The sequence below is a fragment of the Cheilinus undulatus genome, linkage group 9, assembly GCF_018320785.1.
Source record: "Cheilinus undulatus linkage group 9, ASM1832078v1, whole genome shotgun sequence".
Taxonomy (NCBI): Eukaryota; Metazoa; Chordata; class Actinopteri; order Labriformes; family Labridae; genus Cheilinus; species Cheilinus undulatus.
In genome coordinates, this window is record NC_054873.1 from 20,043,276 (window position 1) to 20,069,242 (window position 25,967).

Genomic DNA, 25,967 nt, shown 5'->3' on the forward strand with positions numbered 1-25,967 from the left:
TTACAGATGTGTGCATGTGTCTGTGTACTTATAAATAACATTGCAATGCTGCTGCTTTATTAGCTTTAGCTACTTTAGCTACATAGCTTTGTTAGTTATGCTGTCTACATAGCTCACACAGCTAATGGAGCTACACAAGCTACGCTTGCTGCATTACCATGCAGGATGAACTTTTCTCCTGTTAGCTGACGGTTTACTCTGCTTTATTAAACATTTTGTAATCAGGTTTTGAGGGGAGATTTTATTTTAACTCATACAATCCTAACTCTGACCTTAACCCTTGCCCTTAATGGAAGTTCAATACAATTTATTTCTGAAAGTTTTAGCATGAATTTCTTTTTGAAATAGACGGCGTCTGAAATGAACAGTCTTCAGCCAGATCGTCTCTTGACATTGTACTGTTAGCAAGCTAGCACGCAAGCTAATGTTAGCATTCACTGGCTAGCTTAAGTGTTCTTAGCAATGGCAGCATATTTCCATCAAGAAACAAGCCAATGAATTCATTTTTTAAGGGACTGCTACTGTTACCATAAAAAAAACGAGTTACATTAATCTAAATGTGAGTAAAAATAGCCAAATTTCTTTCATAATAGCCTAACATCTATTTCTAACTTGCTATCAAATAGAAGTAGAAGAAAACAGACAGTTAAACCGTCCTTTCCTGTTAGTGCAAAACGGCAGTGCTGTGCTGCTCGTATTTGAAGTATTTAAGCTGCGATTTGAGACACTAAATAACTTCAGTATAGGCATGTTTAATTTTAAAAAAACCTTATAATTCAAAAATATATTTATTTATTAATATTTTAATCATTGAAGAACTTTTGGGAGGAGGTCGCAGCATTATTTATAATCTAAATGTAATTTATTCAGCCTATTTATTTTAATACAATTTATTTTTTTAAAAAGTAAATAAATAAATTTTATTTATTCGCTTCAATTTCGGTACCGAAAACGTACCGAACCGTGACTTCAAACCCGAGGTACGTATCGAACCGAAATTTTTCTGTACCGTTACACCCCCATGGTACTCTACTATCTCTCTAATTAGCCTACTTCAGGCATAACAACAGAGGCGGTAAACCGGAGGCGTGCACATTCAGAGGAGAGTCTCCGCCCTCCGGAGCGGAGCAGGCTTCTGGATGAGCCGCTCAGCTTTCAGTGACTTCAGAAACTGTTTGCATACCAATCTCTCCTCTTAGCACGGCTCACTTCTCCAAACTGGGATCGCACACCTCGGAGCGGTGGATTTTAATAGCTGGACGCTGCCGGGCACAGTTCACCTCCGAGGACGACCACACCGATCGGCTCTATTTGTTTGATTTTACCTTCAACACTCCTAAGGTTCCTGAACCGGTTGGTAAGAGACATTTCTGCGGGGGAAGAGCGTGTCACAGGCAGAGATTTCAGGACAGAGCTGCGCTTTGAGGTAAGAAACATCCCGCTGCTTACCAGAAGTGTATCAAACTTTCATTTTGGTGTTAAAATGAGTGGCGATGCTGGTATGGCGCTCCCTTGTTGGTTTCTGCGAATGTCTCGTTGCGCTTAATTTACAACAGCGTATCTAGTGGGAGATGTGCTCGGTGTTTGATTGCTGCTCACTTTGTTTCTGCAAGTTAAAAATCCTCTTCAAAAGGGCTTCAGGAAAATCTTTGTCCCCAAAGCGTCAAAAACTGACGCTTTGCCGGGGAGCGGTTGTTTAAGTCGTTTATTCGCCTGTTAAAGCATGCAGACTTGAGTTTACCTCCGGTCATGACGGTGTTGTTTTCTTTCAGACTTGTGCACAACCATTGAGTACCCTCTGGTGCCTTGAATCAATGGGTGAAATGTGCTTAATAATGTAGTCCACAGATAATAGTGGGTTATATGAGAAACATGATATCAGGGGGAAACCCAGAGTGATGTGTGTCAGCTCTCCAAGCTGGCATCCTTCCCACGGGGCTCCAGCCATAACCGAGAAGGAGGAGGTCTGTCTGCAGGGATGTATGGGGTCACCACCAGATGGATGTCTCTGACGGCGCTACCTTTGCTGTAGGGCAGGAGTTCACTGTCAGTTTGCATTAATCACGCTGATACATCTTCCAAAACCACCTCATCCTTCTCTCTCTGTCTGTCTGATCTCCAATGAAGCAAATATGACACATTCAAGAGAACTCAACAGGGCACTGATAACAAGCAGAGCACGTGACTTTTAAGCCAGTTCAACTTTGATGTCATCACCTAAAAGTTCAGCTGGAGGAAGGTGCAGATTCAGAGTAGAAAGTTTGGACTCGCTCAAGTATTTTGTGGTTACAGTAACAGCTGGAAATCAGGTTATAATCAGGTTGAGGAGATTGGCTCCAAGGGACCCATTAAGACACACCACATTCAAGGTGAGTGCTGGATTTTCTTGCCTCAAGTTAAAGTCTCACTCACTCTGGCTCTCCCTGAAGCTGAGGAGAGAAGAGACGAATCACAAATGACAATCTCCTGTCATGATTAATGAGCAGATTCACTGCTGCATCATGTCAAGATTTACTCATTACTTGTCTCTTTCCTGACTGTTTCCACCCTCTTTTTTGCCCCTTAGACCCCTAATGATCAGGAGGGAACAATTTATAGAGAAAATGGAAACAGAGGCGTGTTTGTTCTCCGTGTTGTGGGTGAACATTTGTCTTGTACAGCGAGAGAGAGAGAGGGAAAAAAAAGCTAAAGAAACAGTAGTATTGATGCTTTTGGAGCAGCTGCCAGCACGGATGACTAAACCCCGCCTGAAGCCTTTCTCTCCTCGGCTTGATTCACATGAGTGTTGGGAAATAGTTTTGGTGCTCAGACGCAGACACACAAGTGAGGTCCGTGGGATACAGAAGTACAAATGCAAACAGGGTTTTGTCAAGCTACAGTGTAAATTACACAGAGGATAAAGGTTAGCAGCAACAATGCAGAGGATAGCAATTATGAGGCAGCCTGTTTGAGTGCACATCTCCTCCTGAGGCAAGCTGGTATTTATTCCGCCCACAGACACGGAGCACCTGGTGTGAGACTTGCCGCTGGTGATCAGTTCGCTCATTTTAATCGGGCCTCTGATAATGTGTTGCTCTTAATCACACATCGGCAGAGCACCGAGACCAAAGAGCACAAACAAATAGACAGGAAAGGGAATGAGAGAGAGAGTGTATGTGTGTATGTGTGTTTGCTGAGTTCACTGTCCTTGGCAGAGACAGAAAAGTGAGAATTTCAGTGTATGGCAGCTCCTGCAGAGAGACACGGGGTGACTGACTTGATGCCGCCTGGCCTGGCAGAGCAGTGCTCATTAAAGACCTGAAATTAATCAATCTGTGGTTCCACATGGTTGGATGCCTGCCTCAGATTTCCTCTCCCCTCTCACACTTTCACTCTTTCCTTAATGTTGGCTGATGTGCCAGCAAATTAGGCTTCTCCTGCCTTTTTTGGCCATGTCATTCAGTCACCAGCCCTGATTTCACATCCACCTCCTCTGTCTGTCTCCCCCTGTATCATCTCATCTATTATTCCTTTCTTCCTCTTTCCCCCATCTTCCTCCTTCTTCCTCCTCACATCCCCCCCTGCTTCATCCAGCCTGCCAGGCACGGCTGTATCCGTATCGATGGGTTCGGAGCAGCTATGCAGAGAGGTGGGGAGGGGGGAAACACGACTGGGTCATCACTCCATGCTCGCTTTCTCCTGTATCAGCCCCACTGCTACAGCAGCAGCGGTCCGTAGAGAGCCCGGAACTAAATGGAGTATCTATTGGCTCAATGAGAAAATTGCTTTTTTCGATTGCTAGAGGACCCTTCATTTAATGTGTGTGATGCAGAGGCCTCAGCCAGTAATGGGTTCAGCATCTTTGTTGTCAGGAGACAAGAGAAAATGAAATTTGCTTTTCAGCTGGCAGAAATAATTTACTCTTGGAAAGGTGTAGTGTTTTTATCAGCTGTTAAACAGCCATGAAGGTGTGCGTCTGTGTCATCTTTTTGAGAATGTTTCATGACTGAACACTGGGGTCGGTTTTGCTAAAGGTCATGCCATATCAAAAACTCTGCTGCCCTACAAAGCAGCCTGCTTTTGTGACTTACTAAAGCCAGTTTTTTGTATTCCTCTACTCTTTAATGGAGGAAAACACACACATCAAATTTTTTTCACACATGACTGTGTTAAATGAATAATAAATTCTGATTGGCCAGTTACTTATAGCAACGGTCTGCCACCTGTCCCTCGATGGATCACTGTCGTTGAGAAGTACACCATTACTAAGTAATGTAGATGGTTGCTGGGGAAGTGGCTCTTATCACAGACTCTTGAGCACTAACTGCAATCATATCAATCAGCAGAAGCAGATTTGATGTTGTTCTGTGGGAAAAGGAGATGTGAAAGAACAACAGCGGTGGAAAGAGGATAAAATACCAAAAAAGCTGTGTGTTATGACAGATCACATGTGAAGTACACACCTAACTACAGTACTGCATACTGCAGTATTTTCAAAACTGGTCTAATGGAAGAGAGAAAGCCTGCAGACTGGCAGTTCAGTTTAATGTGATTAATGAACACTACAGTCAACAGTTACTATGGTACCTGGAGGAGCCCTGGCTGCAGATTCCAAAGGACTGTTTGTTTAGAGGAAGAAATAAATCATTTTGAAATCAATAAATAATTACCAAATCAATATTTAGTTTCAAGTTATTGATTTTCCAAGTAGGCTAAGTAGCTAGCCAAGTTATAAGCAGGATAACAGAAACTCCTTCCTGTCCTGCTCACCTAGTTGAGGTTTCACTTCATAATAACAGTTCACATACTGTAAAGCATGCCTTGAGATTTTGCCCTGATCTTAGACGTGCCTTGGGCAAAAAACGTTCGACAGCCACTGCTGTAAGTTATTCCTTAGGAGGAGAAGTTGAGGAAGTTCGGCTCACCAGCGCACCCCTGCCTGCCATTGAGCCTGGCCTTTTGGCCCTGCTGGGCATTGGGCAAGGTAATGCCCCTTTTTGGCACAGTAAATGCAAAAGTGGTTATTTAGTCTCGTTGTCTTTCCTCAGGGGTCAGCTTGGCCTGACCTAACTGCATGGGCTTGTCAAGGACCACCAGAGTTGGTGGAGCAGAGTCCAATCTGGTGGCACTGGAGTGTAGCTTCTTTCCCTTTAACAGGATGATCAAAAACTTTTTCCATTTCCTGTGCAAATTGAATGTAATCAGAGCATAAATCTGGGGTGTGGGTGGAAATAGCTAATGCCCAGGCTGAGGCTTGATCAGTAAGCAAACTCATAATAAATGCAGTTTTAGCTTGGTCTGTGGCATAGGTGAGTGGCTGTTGGCTAAACATTAATTAGCACGGATGCAGAAACTGAGCACATGTCCCTAGATTACCTGAGTACCTAGCAGGTGTTAGATGTGGGGCTCTCGAGGCACGGCTGGTGGTGTTATAGCGGGCTTAACCGCTGGCGGTAGAGGTGGTGGATCTCTAGGTGAGGTCAGGGTGGAGAGTTGGGTGCCAATGGAATCCATCTTTCTGCCGAGCTGAGTCATGCTGGTGGCTAGTCGCTGGAGATTGGTCATAACAAGTTTCAGAGTGGAGTCGAGTTGTCCCAACATGACTCCTTGATTTGACAAAGCCTGCTTAAATTGTTCTGACTCCGCTGGGTCCATGTTGGGCCAGATAATTCTGTTAAGGCCTAAGTGTTCAGCTGGACCCAGAAAAGCAGGAGACTTCTAAGAGTTCAAAACAGTTCTTTTATTGCCTTTCTAGAGACACAAAAAAGAATGCACAATACTAAAAAATCCCTCCAGGCTGTGGCTGCTGGAGGCTGGCTGACCACCGTACTGAAGCCTGGAGCGATTGAGGCAGCGAGGGACCAATCTGGAAAAACACAAAAGAAAAGATGACCAGAATGGATCCTTTAGTAACAAACTACTAGAAGACTTTCACCTGGAGAGACTGAGACTGGCACTACTGAACAAGGTGGAATTATCTGGCAGAGTAGTAGAGGCTGAGCTGGTCTTTATGGAGAGGTGAGTTTATTGGAGAGTGACATCAGGTGTGTCCCGCTGCACTCAGCCAGAAAGTAGGTCAGCTACAACCCCCAGCCACAGCCTGCACTGCTGAGGAGACAACAGGAGAAGAACATCCAAGGCACAACAGAAACTTTCTTGACCAAAACTGAAGTAAATGCACAATAAACTCAGACCATAACAGAATCTGCTTAAAGATGCTCCCTGGGTTAGTCAAGCAGCATACTTTGACTTTCCAGGGAGGGCATAGCTAAAAACTCCCATATGGACAGATACAATTATGAAAATGTGTAATGAAAACAATATTTTTTTTAGAAGCAGTTTATCCATAGTAGCATGAATCTGAATATGAGGATGCAACAAGCTTTGAGCTATGAAGGAGGAGGCTGGGGTGGAGGAGGTGAAGCTTTGCCTGCAGCAACATTAATGCTAGCAGGGATTATTGAGAAGTACGTCATATTTAGATGGACCGCTGTGTTGACACTTGAATGTTTGCATAAGTATTAACTCTATCACAGATGCATCATTGGTGATGCACATCTGTTCAGTATGCACCAATATGTTACTCTCAGTAGATATTCTTTTTGATGTATTTGTTAAAGACAACAGCTTAGTATGGTGACTGTAATCAGAGTTTTAGTCTTCAACAGCACCTATTCTCCTGATCTAACTCAATATTTATCGTTGATGTACAGTTTTAAAGACAGTACAGCAACTACAAATGGTTATACGGCTATAAATGACTAACATAAACTGTGTCAGCCATTTGCTAGCCTCTTTTGTTAAGCATTAACCCAGTTTCACAGCACAATCATCAGAGTTCATTTAACTCCCATTGTGTTAAATGTTACACTTTATAAGTTTATATAAATCTCATGGGTTCTGATTTAAATGACACTACAGAAAGTGTTAATAATTTAACTCAACTTTAATACAACATTGTTTCATTTCCTTTCAGCTTGGAGATGTCTAACACTGAAAATTCAACACTCGGTTTTGGCTGTGTTCAAATTGCACATGATGGATCGGTAGGCAAATATTTATCCATAGGACAATCACAGATAAATCACTTTTTGCACATTTACGTTCAATATGCACCAATGTCTGATTTATGTTTAAGAAAGCAGCTCTCTGAGAGGATTTGCCATGTTGACATAAGATTAATTGAAATCATAGTAAAATTTTAAACTTTGATAGATTGCAAGAAAAGAATCAGACATTGTAGGTACCCAGTTTGATACCATTGCAACAAAAATAGAGGTCCTCGGCATCCAATATTGATTTATTTCTGACCAGCAATTAAAAGCAAAGTTTTTCAAGCTTACGAAATTGCACAAACACTTTCTAAATGGCTCAGCACTGAAACGTTCTCTATTTGTGCAAGTTATACTCTTCATTAGGATAACTTTCACATCTTCAAGAGACATCAAAAGGACTCATCAAAAGGTGTAAGACTCACCATGCCAACGTTTTCTCTCATGTTTGACCAAGAAAACAGATCAGATTTTGTCCAACAAGTAACTTCTTCTGCATAATAATAAATCTCCTCCTTAAATCAGAAATTAGATATGGCACAATTGGTTTCTACTGATAATGGTTCGCAGTATTTATGGATGGAAGATGTCTGCCCAAAGGGCTGATATTTGACATTATAATATATCTTATGATATATGTTAAACCAGATACTAATGTTACAGCCATGTATCTGTGCATTTCAAGTTGCTTTTTGCCAAATATAGAAGTATCAAAAATTTTACAACATTAGTCTCAACAAGGCATAGTCAGTGCACAGCCCACAAAGAATGGGCTATTGCTTTTCATATCTGCTGGTTATTGGTGGATATATTTCCCACTGTATCACTGTCAGTCTTGAAAATCCCACTTGTGTCTGGCTCAAGCTTTTGATCAGCTTTTGCCCACTTGGGTCTACATGAGCACAAGGGAAATGCTGCATAATCCAGTAATTTGCTCACATCCACACATTCCTTTGGACCTTGCGTGTCTCCACTAGGCCAGGAAGCATGGAATGACCTAAGAGTGGGGCAGCTGGCAGCCTGGGAGTTCACAGAGAGCAGGAAGCTGAGGGGCCTCTCTCCGCTGATGCTTCCTTTTTTATCAGGAGGAAGCAGGCCGGCTGTTTGTGCTTGACCTAAGAATTCTTTGTGCTTATCTTGCGTTCACCCTATTTCCCTACATAATGGCTATGCTGAGCAGGTAATGAGGTAAAAGGTATGTATTTGACAAGCTGGGCTCTGCAGATAGCTGGCTCTCTCCAATGAGGCTCACAGCTCGGTGGATGAGGGCTCACTCAGCACCTCGTTTCAGGATGTTCAAATCACATCCATCTAGAAATCCCTCCAGCCATCTTTTCCTCTGCATAATGTTTTTAGAACTAATAAACCGTGTCACTCAGATGTCCATTAAAGGCTGCAGTTGGATACCTGCTGGTCTTTACACAGAGCGGGGACACTCAGTAAATCCCTGTGCCTTTGCCTGAAGGTTTCTTCACCACCTCCACAGATGTAGTCAAAGCTCAGAGAGGGGCTTAGGTTGGCTGGGGAATCTGGCACACTGATAGGTATATGACACAGGGAGATTACCTGCCCGGCTTTAGAGAGCCTGCAGAAACTCTGATCCACTGAATGATGCAGAAGTTTAAGCACACTGCAGCCTGTAAGCATATGAACAAAGGCTATGAATGAGCACCACACAGCTCTTTGCTTCCTGTGTGTAAAATGAATGTATTTGTTCTTTCTTTGCCAGATGAACAACAATTTCTTTATAATTTCACACAATAGCGCTGGGTTGACTCACATAGAGCTCAGTGTTGGCACTCGTGGTAAGAGGAAGCTGGGTGCTAATCAAGTAGCACCAGGGAAGAAGAGCTTGTTTCATGTGTATGTGATTGTTTTCCACTCTCACTGTCACACACTGGAGCCTTTCACTGTAAATGGTATTTTTTTGCCTATTTAAACATTTTCATAGATAAAGAACTCTTGTGCGACTTGCCTCTCTTTTCAGTTCCTGTTAGGGGACACTGAAAAACTCAGTGATGAGAGGAATCATTTTTCAGCACAAATGGAGGATTGTACATTATTATAAACCCTGAAGGAAAAAAATAAAAGCATTGGAGTCTGTGTTTAAGGAGTAGATAGTCTAAGGCCAGCCACACACTACAGGATTTTAAGCCTGATTTGGGGCAAGATTTGCCTCCCCCAATGGTTGTGGGGGCATATACTGACTGGAGCCTCGACACAAACAATTATTTGTCTGAGTAGTCTGCATGTGTGTGGTGTCACGATTCATTTACTGCTCCAAATTGCGTAGCCTCCCAAACTCTGCATCATAAATATCAAACATGTCTGATATTTACGATTCTAGGTCGTAGTGCCACTGATGGAGTACCCACAACAACCAATGAGAGCCAGCACACGTAGCGTCACCAGACAGACCATACCTACTTTCACCGCTCACAACCATAAACACAACGGTACCTTAATTCCAGCCAGGATTTCGTCCTGAGTCTTTCCCTTGTTTTATGATTGTTGCTGCACCTGTAACGCATGCCAGGACACTCTGTTGTGGAGAGACAGCAAGACAGTATCGACAGACATCCGTGTTTTTTTTCTGAAGTCACGTGATCACGCGAGGTCGTAGGCAGGTCGGCAGGTGTGTAGTCTCCAGTGATCTCACAGTCTGGCTGAGTCGTCTACTGTGTGCGTTCAGAGGATTAACCCCTTAATGCCTGTTGTGTCATATTTGATACATACTTTTGTGATACCTCTATCTTATCAATATGCTCAACAAATTACTCAAAAAACGTATGAATACAATCTGATAAATGATAAAAATGCCCTCAAGTGAATTATCAGTTACCAAAAACACCTAGTGAATAAAATGAGATACTAAAAATATAATTGTTAAATTTTATGGAAATTTTGATTTTTTTAAATTTCAGTTGAAAGTTAAATGAACACTTCATTTCCAAAAAATTAGAATTTTCTGGCTATAATGTGTGTTGTCAGGCTTTAAGGGGTTAAAGATGAAAAATCTTTGGAAATTGTCCTTAAGTCTGTGGTCTCCCACGGTTTTAAAATCGTTTCGTATTTAAAAATCATCTAGTGCATCTTAGTTGACATCGTTTTAGGGCTGGAACATGCTTTTTGGTCTGCGTCATTGGTGTAGTGCAGGGTGTTTGCAGGTATACCCTCTTATTTTTTGTCAATAGAGCAGCAGTTCTCTGGTGGAGCCACAGGACCCACCACAGTCTCTGTAATGACAAATCATGACCCAAATACTGAAAATGTCATAAAAAATTCCAGTTTGGACCTTAGATTGAACAAACATACAACCAAGCAAAGAGACAGGACAAAAAAAAAAAACACATTTCATTCCATTTTCCTGTGATAACGTCTACTTTCTTTGTGGCATTTTGAAGAATTGCCTTGTTATCATGGGGAAAGAGGAGATGTCATTCTTAGAAATTGAGATAAATCATTTAAAATATAGAAAAAAACTGTGAAATTGCCCATCATTGTGACCGACAGAATGATATAAAACCTCTGAATTATGTCCATTGAGGGCTTCAGTATTTATAGACTTTTGCCACCATTTTTTTCACTTGCAACCCACCAGTTGGAAAACTTTTGCTACAGAGTATATCAACTTTCGAAATCCTTCTAATGCACATCATTTAGTACTGTGCTGAAAATTCTTTTTTCCCCAGTATAGCAAAGGCATAACCCGCTTTACTCAGTCTCTAACTGGCTGGTAGCCCTCTTGTTTTTGCCTTTATTGTTTGGTTGGTTGGGTGAGAATATAGCCAATCAGAGGCATCATACTTTGTAGTTCTCTGGATTTATGGCAACACAATGGAGCTCAGAGTGTTCCTTTCTATCAGTTTTTTCCCCTCATCATAATTTCATAATGACCCTTACCACCTGAACTCAAGCAGCAGAATATGCAGGAGCAATCTATAACACGGGATCCTTTGCCTGACTGGTTCCTTTAGACAGGGGGCCATCGATTTAGAGTGGACCTACTTTTGCAGGAACCACTACACCACTGGTCTGCATGTACGCAAACAAAGGATGTTTGCTGTTAGCCAAATAAATGATTCAACATTGTCACTCTTGCTACTCTGCACGAGAATTGCTTGTCAGTTCAACTTTTAATTATTTATAATGTTGTCATATTATTGTCATGGGCCTGTGCTGACAGGCATACTGAATATTGCTGTAATGCTTTACTACTCAGATGTAAAGCAGCACAATGGACAGATTCTATCTCATAGTTTGTAGAAGTGTGGTTGTATTTTGTTTAGGAAATATACATCTAATTTAAATACCCTGTGATTGCAATTAGCCTCATTTAAATATCATTAATGTTATTCTTTTATAAACTTGGCCTCAGTGAAAGAATAAAGACAAAGATAGGGTGTTCGAGGATAAGTTCTGTAGGCTATAGGCTGTAGCCTATCCCAGCTGTCTTTTGGCGAGAGGCAGGGAACACCCTATACTGGTCACCAGTCAATCACAGGGCTGACATACAGGGACAAACAGCCAGGCACTCTCAGCGTCACCAGTTAACCTAACAAGCATGTGTTTGCTGGTGGGAGGAAGACAGAGTACACAGAGAGAAACCACGCATGCACAGGGGGGAGAACATGCAAACTCCACACATAGAGGCCCTGACCGTGATGTGAGGCAACAGTGCAAACCCCTGCGCTGAAGCTGCCATGCAGCCCAATGCCATATTGTGCAAATAACAATCAGCAGCATATGATTTAGAGGATATTTCATAGCTCCAGAAATGGTCACTGAATGTCTCACAGTGTATCATTTCTTGTTGAATTTTTAGGAGGAGTACTATATGTATTCAATGATGCTCTATTTTGTGTACAAGTTCTTAAATATGGCTATTTAATGTGATTTTAAGAGCCAACTTTCTGGGCAAAGACCCAAAATTTCTGGTTTTAACTTGTATTGAAATCTTTGACCCCCTGTTCTGATGATAAATTTGTTAGAAATCAAACATGAAATAGATTGATGATTATGATGATCATTAAGCACAAGGGCACAGAAAAACATATAGATTTATAGTCAGAGTCTAAGGTGTACTAAAAATCAAAAGATTTGTGGTTTTTAAGTGTTCTGTTGTCTGAATTTTTTTTTCTCTTAAGATGAATTTTTGGGTTTTGCCTGTATTTGATAGGACAGCTGAAGAGAGACAGGAAACATGGAGAGAGAGAAGACATGTGCCAAACATGCGCCAAGACCAGGAAATTGATCCGGCGACCAGTGCGTAAAGGAATAAAGTCTCTGCATGGGCGCCTGCTTTCCCACCCGAGCCAAACCAGCGTCCGACCACTGTCTGGCCTTTGGTAGCACAGGGTTCATCACGTTGTGTGAGACAAAAAAAATGGGGTCAAAGCTATTTGCCAAAACGGAATTCTGTTATATAAACTCTGCACTGGCTTTAGTCTGACTAGAATTAATCTTTTTCTAAATATACATAGAAGAGCAGATAGCAATCTGGTCTTGGATGCTGTCTCCCAACAATAGCTCCATTCCTGTGTCTCATGCAGAAAGTCAAAATTTAAACAATGAGTAGTGAAGGAAAAGGAAATCTTTGACCGGATGTCTATTATTAGTAATTCAGGTATGACTGGTTACACAGGAAGACCAGTAATATTGTCTATCCTTTCCAGATCCAGACCTAAGCTTATTGGTGACAGAATTAGTAGCAGTCCTTAAAAACCCTCTGGGACGTACATGTACCTATGCAGGTCTTGGCTAACATTGATGCACACAGGTACCATATACTACCATGTGCTTAATTTTCCTCTCTGTGCTCATCTTTGGCTGTTTATTCGTTGATGGCACTGTGAGCCGAGCTCGACCCAGATCTGTTTTTGCAGCCTCTCCCTGTGACTCATTGGTTCTAATGGTTCTTTCGTCTCCTGACTCAGGCATTTTTCAGATGAAATGGGACTCTCTCCCAGCTTCTGGTCTTTCTCTTTTACTGTTGCTCCAGCCACGGCTGTGCCTCAACCCGCCACCCCTCTCTCTCTTCTTTATTCCCATGTCTCTTCATTGAGTCCTGCTGCTCTTTCCATCCACTGTTACTGGAATAAGAGGCATATAGCTTTACAAGAATACCCTCATTAGTCAAGAGGGCTTCTCCTAATGTGTCCTATTTCATTACATATTCAGCTCTGCATTTTTATTTCCCCAGCCTTAAGGGGATGAGCCTCTAAATATCCTGTTTATTTTTAACAAGTGGTGATGGGCTGCATAGTATAATATGATAATTGTTACCCACAAAACAAACACACATTTGCTCTAACCACAAAATGATTAGGTTATTAAGAGCACACAAGTTATGGTAGGGATGGACAGCAGCTTGTTAATGATGACCCAGATAATTAGCCTATTATCATTTTCAACAAATTAAATGCATGTCAGGTGTCGGAGCTTGGATGTTAGCTCATTAGCTCACTTTCTCCTGGTTGGGTTGTGATTGGGAGGCATGGTATGAAGCCAAGAGGGTCCTATTAAATCAGTTTTATATACACATGCAGAACTGTTGGTTGGTTTATGTGACGCAGACTTGTTTGCTGTCCCAGCTTTTCCAGTGTGGCTGAATTATAGAGCTGCACTGAGAGATTTATTTTGAGCTTGATTTGGGTTTGCGTCCCAGTCAGCTAATAACACTTTGCCGTTCCAGTCAGTGATAACCGAACAAACCTCAAAATACACAAACACAAATGCACATAAAGCGGCCCCACACACACAGCCATGCAGCTGGCAGAACTCAGCTGGAAATAGGATTGCTTTATATTTACTTTATATAGATTTTATGTCTGTTTGAATCAAAGCTAAATGTTTCAGGGTGGTGCAGAAAAACCTTAGCTAAGCAGAGATTTCTTATCTGATTTTGACTTGGAAATAAATGTTTAAATTCTAATAGACTTAATTGGGGTGATGTGATTCTCCTTCCCCCTTTCTGCATTCTGATTATGTGCATTTGTATTCAAATATAATTCCAGTACGAGAGTAAGCACCTTTTTAAAAAGCCCCGGCATGTTTCTTTCTGCTCGGCTGGTTGCCTTTGAAGCCCACACACCTTGTCCGCAGCGCTGCTCCCTGCAGCTGCTGTGGAATAACAGCAGAGTTACAGTCCCTCCCACAGGGCCAGCCTCACCAACGGTCTATCAGACATACGGGCTCCTTGTCAGCCTCCATAGCATGGGGGGGACAGATCAGTGTTTGATTTAGAAAAAAAAACCCCAGCAGGTTTCAGCTTCTACCTGAGAAAACTTGGGGGGAAGGGCCAGCTAATGATGCATCTCCTGCCAGGATCACAAGCCTCCCAGATAAACGCTCGTGTTTCAGCCCAGCTTGTTAAAGAACAGGAACTGAAAATCTTTAGAGCGTAGAAACGTGTGGAGGTGTGAGTTGAGAGCCATCTGTCTGTTTGCGTACAGAGCCTCTCTTGTGGTTTGCATTGATGGTGTGGTAATGTTATCTCACCTGAGGTTACGCCACATTAAGTCTTCTTGGGATTGAGTTTTATACAGGTGTGCTATTTATGTCAGACTTTCAGACAGCATTTATTTAGTGTCATTCATTTTATTCCCCACAATTACATCATTAAACCACATATGTTTGAAAAATAGAGAAAAGGGGTGCTAAACTTTTATTATGGAGCCATTAAACCAAATGACCACATATACAGTGGCCATTTTTTCTCTGATGCCATGCTCAGTGTGGGAATGCTGTTTGGTTGCAAGTCATTTAAATGTAGAGAAAAGACAATAACCAGTTTTAATTTTAAGGGACTCTGGCCATATTATGAATTAGAACTTAGATTGAAATTTCAAACTGATTAATTACATAATAAAGGCTAATGTAAAAATTAAACAACTCACCACTTTGAAAAGTTGCAATGTCTAAATGCTAATAAAATCTTTTGATAGGATTGCATCACTGAAAAATAAAGAAGATTCCCTTTATAGCTCTCATTAGCTGGGAGTTTCCGTCCTACCTAATGCTGTGTTAGCAAGCAAAGGCTAACATAGCAAAGCTGTGTTAATATAGTAGTTGGATGCCAGCCTTTTTTTAAGAACAAAATAGAATATAATGTCTTAATGTCATTGTAAGCTCAGAAAACAGGGTGAGACAGAACAAGGCTTAAACAAGGATAAAAACTAGATATTGCATGGTAATCACTACATATTACACACTTCTAGGAATAAAGTGCAGGATGTAGCATCATGAGTGAAGGTTCTTTTTGTCTTTTAGAGTTTAGCGTTTGGATGGCTGTAGGAAGAAAACTGTTCTGAAACTTGGAAGTGGTTAAGCATTCAACGACTGCAGTTAGCTGGAAAAGAAAAAAGGACAAAAGCTCGTAGCTTGGTGGGAAAAGGCTTTAGCTAGCTAATGATAGCATACATTTAGTTATTTATGGCTAAAAATGTATTTCCAAGATTATCTTACCTTTACAGATGAGAACCAAAGCTAATATTAACCAACCTTTTGATAGTGTTAGAGGATACAGTTAGGAAAATTTGTGGTTAATGTTACATTAGTTGGGAATATCCTTACTAACCTAATGCTATATAAGACAGCTTTGTTCCAGCAGCTAGATGCATGCTAATGTTTGTGTTTATCAGCTAGAAAAGGATACACACTAATGTTACCCTTTGACAGCAGTGCATAAAGTTATGTCTGATGAGAATTTCTTTCCTTGCTAATCTTACTTCTGCCAGGACCAGACTAAAAGCTAACAATAGTTTTGATAGCATAACATGATACAGCAATGAAGAAAATTTCAAGGTTGATTTCATTTTTGCTGGGAATTTCTTTTCTACCAAATGTTTGCAAATAACAGCTTCCAGCTTTGTTCCTATTGCAGTTAGGTACTAGCTAATTCCAGCATTCGACCATTGAATACCATTATCTAAGAATAAGCTCAAAGCTACCAAAAACTTTTGAAAGCATCAGTTTGGTTATCTTGGCCAGAATTTCTTTTCCAAATTATCAAATCTTTCAAAAAGAGGCTGAAAGCTATCATAGCCTACCTTTTGATAGGGTGACATTATCCAATCAAGAACATTTCTGGTTAATATTACATTAGTTGGTAGTATCCTTTCTAACCTAAAGCTATGTAACAGCTAACAAAAGACAGCTTTGTTCCAGCAGCTAAATGCACGCTGATATTTATGTTTAACCCCTACTATCAGCTAGAAATAGGATACAAGCTAACATTACCCTTTGATAGTAGCGCTTAAAGTTATGTCTGTTAAGAATTTCTTTCTTTGCTATTTTTTTTTGTTTGTTTGGTTTTTTTTGGTAGGAAAAAGCTAAAAGCTAACAGTACTTTTTGATAGCATTACATGATACTGCAGTGAATAGAATTTCAAGTTAATTTATGCTGCCTGGTTATATCTTTCATACCAAATGCTATGTAAGCAAGTAACAGCTAACAGCACTGCTTTTTTGCCTATAGCATTATTAGCACCATACCAGCTAATGCTAGCATTCAGTCACTGAATACAATGCAAGGAAAAGGCTAAAAGCTAGCAATAAGTTAACATTTTGGTTAGGAATTTCATTCCGAGATTATCTTACCTTTCCGGTAGAGCCGGAAAGCTAACATTTAACTACTTTTTGATAGTGTTACATGATACAATAATGAATAAAATTTGTAGTTAATGTTACGTTGAGAATAAAGTTTTTAGCCTAATGCTTTGTAATGGCATAACACAGCTTTGTTCCAGCAGCTAGATGCAAGCTAATATTATCACTGACTACCATAAGCTAGAAAAGGCTACAAGCTAATAGTACCCTTTGACAGCAGTGTATAAATGTGTCTGTCAAGAATTTGAATTGAAGTCAAAAAGTAGAATGAAAGTTTCCTAGAAAATGGGTAAAAATAGTTTAAATTGTGAAATTAGGCTATTCAATTGACCAAGCACCCTACAGCAACCAAGGCTGGTTTGCATTAGTTTTGCATCAACTGTTCTGGGACAACTTCCCGCTTTGCATCTTACTTAATGATGAATTCACTTCCCTGAACCTCCTTCTGCATGCCTGACTCAATATTAGCCTCTCCCTTTTAACAGCAGATCAAATTTACATGTTGTAGACAGTTATTTTTACTCCTCAAAGGGGGGAAACAATTAGACAGCAAAGACTGGGTGCCGCACTGCCTCATGATTTTTTGATGCTGCTTTATGAAATTTTTAGCCCCGCCGCCACTTTAAAAGCACGCTGCTGGAGACTGTTCACAGGTCAGTGCACTAAAAACACGGCCTCTGTCCTTTGGGCAAACAGTCGGTCAACGCCAGCTGATGTGTTACGGCCACAAGCAAACCATGCTGCCATTACTGTGGAGGAGAGGTGCTGCATTTTATAAACCCTGTGGATCAAATTCAACAAGCAGCTCTTAAGTGGAAGGCATGGTTTTCTAAGAAGAAAAGAGCAAAAATAGATAAGAGGCGGTTTCTGTTTGCTGTGAAATAGTTATTAGAGTAAACACATAAACACCATGAAGCATAATTCATTTTTCTCTAATCCTTACCTTGCTGCCTCGACTTTTCTGTGAAGCTTGAAGCCAAAGAGGAGAACCAACTGCTGAGAACGGCCACTGTTCCCCATTTGAAGTATAATAAAGGAGTTTGATCCTGGAAAATGTATTTCAAGTCTTTCATTCTTAACATGTATGACTATAGATGCCTAGGATCGCCTTCCCATGTGTTTAGCAGAGATAGCACCGACCCAGCAGGTGTGAAATTAAATTGGCTGCTGTGTTCACTGATTTAAGCTTTTACAGAATGAGTGCACATACCATTAGGGATTCTTTTCAGTTGATGTTGGATGGCATCCCACGAATCTGTCACCTGTCCCCGCAGTCAGAACAGCAGGCCAGCAGTGAAGCGGTCCAGATTCATATTTCCCACCTGAGTGTGACGTGTTTGAGGTTAAAACATAGCTCAGGCACTTTTCTGGGACTTTTTTTTTTTTTTTTTTTGCCCCAGCGAAACAAGCCCAGATCGTCTCTCCTGATAACATTTGGCAGGAATCAGATCCCGTGTGGAATGCCTCAGCACTAACGATGAAGCCAAAATAATTTTGTGGGTGTTTCTAAAATCCCCTCAAGCCATACAGTAAAAATAATCTTTGTCTTCCTAAATGGTGGAGCAGCTGTTGGCTTCAAATCAGTGCCCTAATTGGACAGAAAACAAAACACAATTCAACACAAAAAAATATTTTACATAAGACTCTTAAATAAAATTTAGTAAGTCAAAAGTCGGACATGATCTCATTTGACCTCACCACTTTAGAAGACACAATCCAGGAGGAAGAAGCCAATATTGTGAGCAATTACCAAAACCACTTTTGCTTATCTCTGCAGGCACTTTGGATTGGACAAGCTACTTTTTGAGCATAATACAAAACAGATGTTCAAACTTTTCTTCCCCACACATCTCTGGGCTTCATTTCCATACATTTGCCACATCGACAGCAAACCCCAGCCTCACTCCTGATAAAGCTGTCTGTAGCATTGAAAGCGCCCTTTAGAAATGTTTGGCAGGGTCTTCAATGGTATACTTTAAATCTTTGTGTCTTTTGGCCTGAACCAAATGTCTGCTTTGTTTCCGACTTGCTTGAGACTTTGCAGACAGTGGAAGATTTTTCTAACCTAAAACACATAAACCATTTAATGTCTCCTCTTGTTGCTGAACAGCTCATTATGATAAATATTTTCTGTAATCTCCTGCTCTGTGCGTATCTTTCCAATTTCGCGGCTGATGTCAGCACAAGTCTCATGTTGGGAAAATTAATGAGATTCTTGTGCACTGTTTCTGATTTCTGTTTTGTTTTTTTTCTTTTTTCTTTTGCAGTAAAGTTGCCATCTTCTAACCAATCTACAGAATTCATCTGAGGCAATTTGACAAACGCTGCTTCATTTATCTACAGGTCATTATCACTTCATGCACACAGTGGTTTTGCTTCAGCTCACAGAGCTGCTCTGTATGCATCTGAAGCCATTTTTCACAAATCACAGGACAAGATGCCCTTAAAATCTTACTAACTTTCCTGTTTGCATACAGTCCTCAGGGACTTTTCCTGTGGGATGGGGGTCCTTACATCAGAATTCACTTGCCCACCTGTTATGCAAATAAGAACTCATACATGATTTCTGTGCTCTTTTCTGTGGTTTAGTATCCCTGTGTGCAGTGAAGCCCCTTTAAGTGGGAATGAGTTAGGCACATGCAGTGAGGCCAGTGGGACCTCTTTAACAACTTTTCTCTTTCACATTGTCATAAACTTTCTTTTAAAGGACACAGAATTATACATTTTGATAAATAAATCTTGGGGAGGGGAATGGTTTTGTGTCATTCACAGATGAGTCGCTTGTAAGAGCTGGTTCCTGTAGGAAGTGACTGGAGCCAGCTTCCATTTAAGAAGTAGTGCCCTGTATGTTTTTTATTTATTTACTTTTTAAAGACATAGAAAAGATATGATAATACACAGATTTTTAAATTGCTTTTTGGTCTTTTTTAACCTTTACAGCCGAGTGGAGACAGGAAACATCTAAAGAAAATGGGGGGAAGACATGCACCAAACAGCGCTGAAACAGGAAATTGACCCTGTGACTAGTGCATCACGGGCCATCCTCTGTAAAAGGGCTTCCGCTCTACCCACTGAGCAGGCACCATGTTGTTATTTTTTTAAAGACAAAAAAGGCCAAATGGTGCCAAGAGCTGGGAACTACAAGACCGGCTCTTATGACTGAGCTGAGCCAGATAATCCAGATCTCTGAAAAGCGCTGTGATTCCCATCACTCCAAGCAAGGCTGGACAGGCATAAATAAAGCTTTTTGTTTACTTGCAGATCACAGCAGTTGAAAACACCATCTTAAGGTATACAGACCACTTCTCAATGCATTCTGAGCTACTGGATATCTTGTCCATATCTGATCATTCTCAGCACATAGAACACTAAGGATTACCACTTGGCATTTAAATGCCCAAAACAGGTATTAATCCTAATTAATGCATTGGATGAACAAGCTAAAGAATGCAAAAAACATAGTGGGCTCTGCAGCAGAGTATCTTACAGACATTTTGTGCCTTTATTTCAATGCTACATGTCAATCAGACATATTCAAAGTATTGACTAATGAGTAGGGCTGAACGATAAAATAATCTAATTGCAATCTCCCCCAATATTGCGATGTGATATGCAGTTATTCCTTAACTTTCTTTTATTCCTAAACAGGGGCTGAACAGTTCTGTAAAAATATCTAATTCTGATGATTTTGACTCGTATTGCAACTTGAAAATGAATTGTTGCATTGAGGGTTTTTTGTCATTCTCATATTTAATAAGAAAAGTGTACAAAAATTAAGGTAGGATTTTTTTGACTATTCTCAAAAAATGGCACTTGAATAATTGCATGATATGTCATGCAGAACACCTCTGCTGCAAAAATGTTTAAAACTGCTATTTTGACACAGATTTCAGGTCAAAGAAATATTGTACCTTCTGCGATTAGAAATTTTAGCAGACCATACTGCGATTTAATCTAATTTTCCATTAATTGCCCAGTCTTACTAATGAGTGATGAAGAAAATACTGGCGACTCAAGAAAAAAAGGGTTTTATTTAGCTTTATTACTTGCATGAAGATTGCACTAGTGGCTGGATATACCTCTGATCTCTCCTATTTGCTTGCTGGTAAATTGTCCTGATTACATCTTGCTGCCTTCACACAAGTTGCTATAAAGGAAAAGGCTGGGGTGGAGGAGGTTAAGCTTTGCCACTAGCCGCAGTGTGGTGCATAAGCATTAATGTAAGCAGGGATTAGTGAGAAGTACGTCATATTTAAATGGGCTGATGTGTTGAGAGAAAGAGCTATGATTGGCCGTGGGAGCTGGGAGGTGATAATTTGGATTAGCTGGCTATCAGCTGATCATGGCTGGGCGTATGACTTCAGTGTCCTGCATGAACTAATGCTAAGCTTCATTTGCATCATACAAATTAACAATATTTCAAAACAGAAAGCAAATAAACACAGAGACAACCCCAGACAGGCAAATTAACGTGTGTTTTTCTCTTCTTCCCATGTTATCTAATGATCACATGATCCATCTGCTCCGTGCTGAGCTGTTCAGAAACAGACCCAGAAGGCAAGGCCACTGGTTGTAGCAAAACCATGACTCGAATGAAAAATTGCTGTCACAGACAATGTGGAATATGTGGGTTATAGATAGACTTTTTTCATATTTGGAAGGATGTTAGGGATCTCAGGAGGCACGACATGACATAAAAAGGCTGTGGCAAGATAGCAGACAAGTAACTGATACTGATCGTTTTTGCCTCCATATAAATTCTACATGCATATGTGCAACATATTCATGCAAAGAAGGACTTAGAGGGGGACAAATGTGAAAGAAGTTTTTATTACATGCACAAAAGTCCTGTGAGTTGTGCTGGCCACAGGGTATAGAATCCCCCCCTCATTTTTAGGAGTTTGAAAACACGATAACAGTTGAGTAGAAGGACTGTTTTTTTTCCACATGCAAATGCCCAAGTAAGCAGAGGAGCACTGCTGTGTTTGCCCATAAATATCCCAGCTGTGGTCACTCCTGTGGTCATGTTACAGTCGTGGAGAGAACATAATGGGCTGTTTATTTATAACTGTGAGGTTGCAGTGGGCTGATAGGAGGAAATTTTTTGCCTACTAACTCTGCAGTGCACACTTGCATGCATTACTCTGAGTTTCATCACTGCCGCCAATTAATACTCCAGACAACATCTGCAACATCTGCTCAAGCAAAACAGTTGTCATTGACTGTGAGTTGGGAGAATTTTAAGTAGTGTTTTTACCATTCAGAGCTTGTTATCCGCATCTGCTGCATGAGCAGGTTCAGTGTGAAGATTATGGCTGTTTTCATACTTCTCTGTGTTTCTGTCTTAAATGTAACCCATCATTCTAAATAGGTTTGACCTCGCTGTGTCTGTTGATCCACTGACCACATTCAACCCCACACAATTGTCTCAGATCCATCATGTTTTGCGGTGTAAACCTATTGACTCGTGTTTCTTCGGGGACCTAATCTTGGCCTGCCTCCAAGCAGCTCAGTTTCCATCCTCTCCCCGTCTTTTCCTCTGTCTCCCATAAATCAATGTGTTGTAATTGCATAAACTCCCTTTCCCACAGCTCGGCCCGGGAGGCTGAGAGAAAGTGTTTCACTATCGCCAGTTAACCTTAACCCGCTCATTCCCACCATCCCCACGTCCTCCCCGGCTTGTGAAACTTTTATTCAAGCCTTTAAATATCTCTGTTTGCAGACTTTTCTTTCATTGATGTTTTATGCATTGTTTTTCCAGGCAGCAGCTGAGCAGTGGAAGTTATCTCTCTCACAGCTGGTACCGACTGTTTACATCTGGCTAATACACTCTAAGCTCAGCAGATTAAATCTCATTTCTCTGAGTGCTTTTTGTGTTGAGCCAAGCATGATTTCTCCTGACGTCTCCCCTCTCGCGGCTCCCTAGGCCTGTTGGAGGAATGTTCCTTAAAGCACTCCTGCGTTCTCACAAGATTATGCACTGGAAAATGTCCAACCCTCTTTTTCCACATTTTAGTCCTTCCTGACTTCCTCCTGGGATTCACTCACAGGCAGGAGATGTCGTCAAAGGATGTCTTTCAACTCTGTCCTGCAAGCTGAGAGCTATCCAATGTGGATCTGAAGGTCTATGCGACAGACAGAACTCAGAATTATCCCAGTTTCATCTTCTGCTGCTCCACTAATCCTCCTGCCGTCACTCTCACTCTTCTCAGCTGAAGAACATGAGTGATAAAACCATATTTCTGGCCCTCACGCAGAAGCAGAAACACATTTTCAAGCTATTTGGCCATTAGTGCAGACATATTTGACAGTGTGAGAGACAAAAAGCGTGAGTCATTTTCACTGTGATGTTGTGAGTTTGTCACAGCTTGTTACCTGCTATCACAACAGCCGCCGCATTCGGGCTGACACAGATGACGGATTCAGAGGGATTCGGGGGTTCTTTCACACATGTGCAGCTTTATGAGGAGGTCCCAGTGTGGAGCTATCAGTGTGAGGAAATGATCCAGATGCAAAGCTTCTGGCTCTCATAACCCAGTGGGACACCTGCCCTGCTGCTCCTGTACAGCCCCATGCAAGATCCTCCCAGAAACAGACAAGCGTGGCTCTCTGTTTGCAGCCACTTTGCTCAAAACATTTTGCACACTCATTTTTCAGTGCAGCTTGTTTATTTCTCTTTTTGCTTTTAGTCCTGCATTGCAGCTTTGGTTTGCATGGTTCAAATGCTTTTTTTCTTTTTGCTCAGAAAGACTTCAATAAACCTGAAATATTTGTAAGACTTGTATGTATATTTCTGGGGTTTGATAGAAAGAAAAGCTGCAGGAGGATCAAAACAAACACATCAAATATAAAACATATGAGAAATGTAGCTGGAGGAGAAACCAACACACTGTTCAAAGTTAAAGACAGAAGAACGTAAACAATCACTACACTAGCTAAATGTAGGTGTGCAAAAACTGATGTGCCTTTTGCTTTATAGGTTGGTTTTAATATTATATTTGTTTTTGTGCAAAATTAAATTTTCTTTGAATTTGACAGCTGATCATTTGTTCCCATTTTGGGAATATAAACTTAGAATTTAGTATTACTCTTTAAATGGATCACTGGGTTTAGCATGCTCAGAGGATCAAAGAGCTTTGGCCTGATTTGATTTAAGGACTCCATGAATGATTCAGATGGGACTTCAATCAGCAGGGACCTCCTGATTTATGATTAGATATTCAGTTCTTGCACTACGTTTAATATTACATTCTTGTTCAATTTAAAATTAAAATACTCTTCTTTACGGTTACTTTTGTTTTGATCTGTGCAAATGCTGCATTAGGATAGCTAATAAATGGTTTCAGAGATAGCCTGCTAACAGGTTGTTAAATCACACAATTTCACATAAAAGGTGTGATGTAGTTTGGACAAGTGCCAATCAAATGACTTGCCTTGCAAAATCGATTGAGTTGCCTGACTGTCATTAGGCAAATCCATCTTGAAAAGCTCCAATCCACAATGGTTGTGCCAAGCCAAAAACTGTTCCTGCCAAGTAGTGTCATTTGACGACAAGGAGGTGCTAGCTACAGGTTACAGGTGGCAGTTAGCTCAGTTAGTATAGCAACAGTTTTATCAGAACAGTTCCATCCAGCTATCTAGCCATCCATTGTCTTTTGTTTATCCGAGGCCGGGTCCTGGTGGCAGGAGGCAAAGCAAGTCCACCCAAACAGATCTCTCCCCAACAACATTTTCTACCTCTTTCTGGGTTATTCTGAGACATTCCCAAGCCAAATGAGATGCATTATCCCTCCAGTCCTGGGTCTACCCTGAGGTCTCCTTCCAGTAGGACACACCCGTAAGACCTCCAAGCTTCAACCAACCAAGCTTCTCTACCTCCTCTAAGGCTGAGCCCAGCCACCGTCCTGAAGGATCTCGTTTCGACTGCTTGAACCCACGATCTTATTCTTTCAGTCATTGCCCAAACTTCATAGGTGAGGGTTAGAACAAAGATTGACTGGTAAATTGAGAGTTTTGCCTTCCAGCTCAGCTTCCTTTTCACCACAGTGCAACTACTTTGACAGCATGACTGGAAATAAACTTTTTCCCAAAAGCTTAACCTTTCTTCTGCGCTCCACTACTCTGTATTTATGTTCACAAGAGAACAGTTACTTTTTCTGATCGATCTTGGAGATCAGTTTGAGAAGTGTAAGACAGTTCATTGTAATGGCAGTAATGGGTGATACACCCAGTGTTGTTGTATTTTTCGTAAGAAAAAGCCTCTTTCCCTGTCGGTTAAATTGATGAGAGATATACAGGGACTCTCATTTGGCAGAAATGCTTTGCTTCCTTGTTCCCATAATACTTAATGTCCCGTCCACATAACTTGTTCACTTGTTGACTGATTTAACAATAGCCAACTACTTTGCCAGTAAAGGCTGGCTTTTGTTAATCGCCTTAATAGCACTTAGACAAAGTCCATGGTAGATTGTTGGTACAGTCTCTAAGGTTGCTCTCACATTTGGCAATTCAACCTGTGCCCAAGCACATTTGACCCCTGAATTTCAGTTTGCTTGTCTAGTGTGAGTGCTCTGTGCTGTCTAAAACATGTCCGTAGTCCTGGCACAAATTGAAGAGGTTGGCTTTGACATAGTACGGTTGCTAATGCATGGGCTCAAGCACAGGTATAAACTGCTGCACCACCTTGCAAAACAGAGAAATCCATGAATGTTTGAGGGCCTTGTCTGACCAGAATGACTCAAAATAAGTGGCAAAGTCAGCAAATGTGTTGTGGTGTTCTCAGTGTTATTCTCCCATTGTTCTAAGTCTGGGATCACACTTCACATAATCAAAGCCATGCATGTGTCATATAATGATGTAATGACGTATGTACCAGAGGTAACAAAATTTTAGCAGTAATGCGGTGCACAGCAAAAATAAAAGTGAAATTTGCCATATACGTATAATAAAACTGTTGTTAGGTTATAAAACTGAGCAAAAACCACACCTATTTCACTGGTTATACCTTGAAAGTTTCTATAAAATAGTAAAAATTCTCTCTGGCAGACTCTTTAATGTTTTACTTGCATGAGTCAATATCTAATAGACTAATACACTATTCAGCACTTCTGTCGTATGTTATAATGAATTATTTGTAAAGAAAATATTAATGTTATTGCACCAAATGATCAAATATGGTGCTAGAAATCCTACACAAACAACAACTACCTTGACATTTATCTCCACTATTCACCTGTATGATGTGTGAGTTTCATTAAATTACCATGGTTAGTTACAGTGTTAGGGTAGATGGTGTGGAACTGAAAGACACATAAAACTAAACATAGT

General features: G+C 40.9%; 1 protein-coding gene across 1 annotated transcript in view; it reads left to right on the forward strand.

The window, feature by feature from the left end:
* The first annotated feature begins 1,114 nt into the window (after positions 1 to 1,114).
* tspan18b (tetraspanin 18b) overlaps positions 1,115 to 25,967 on the forward strand; it is a 59,192-nt gene continuing 34,339 nt past the window's right edge. The window contains exon 1 of the mRNA XM_041794880.1: positions 1,115 to 1,426. The gene's annotated coding sequence lies outside the window, so the exon portion shown is untranslated. The remainder of the gene's footprint in view (positions 1,427 to 25,967) is intronic.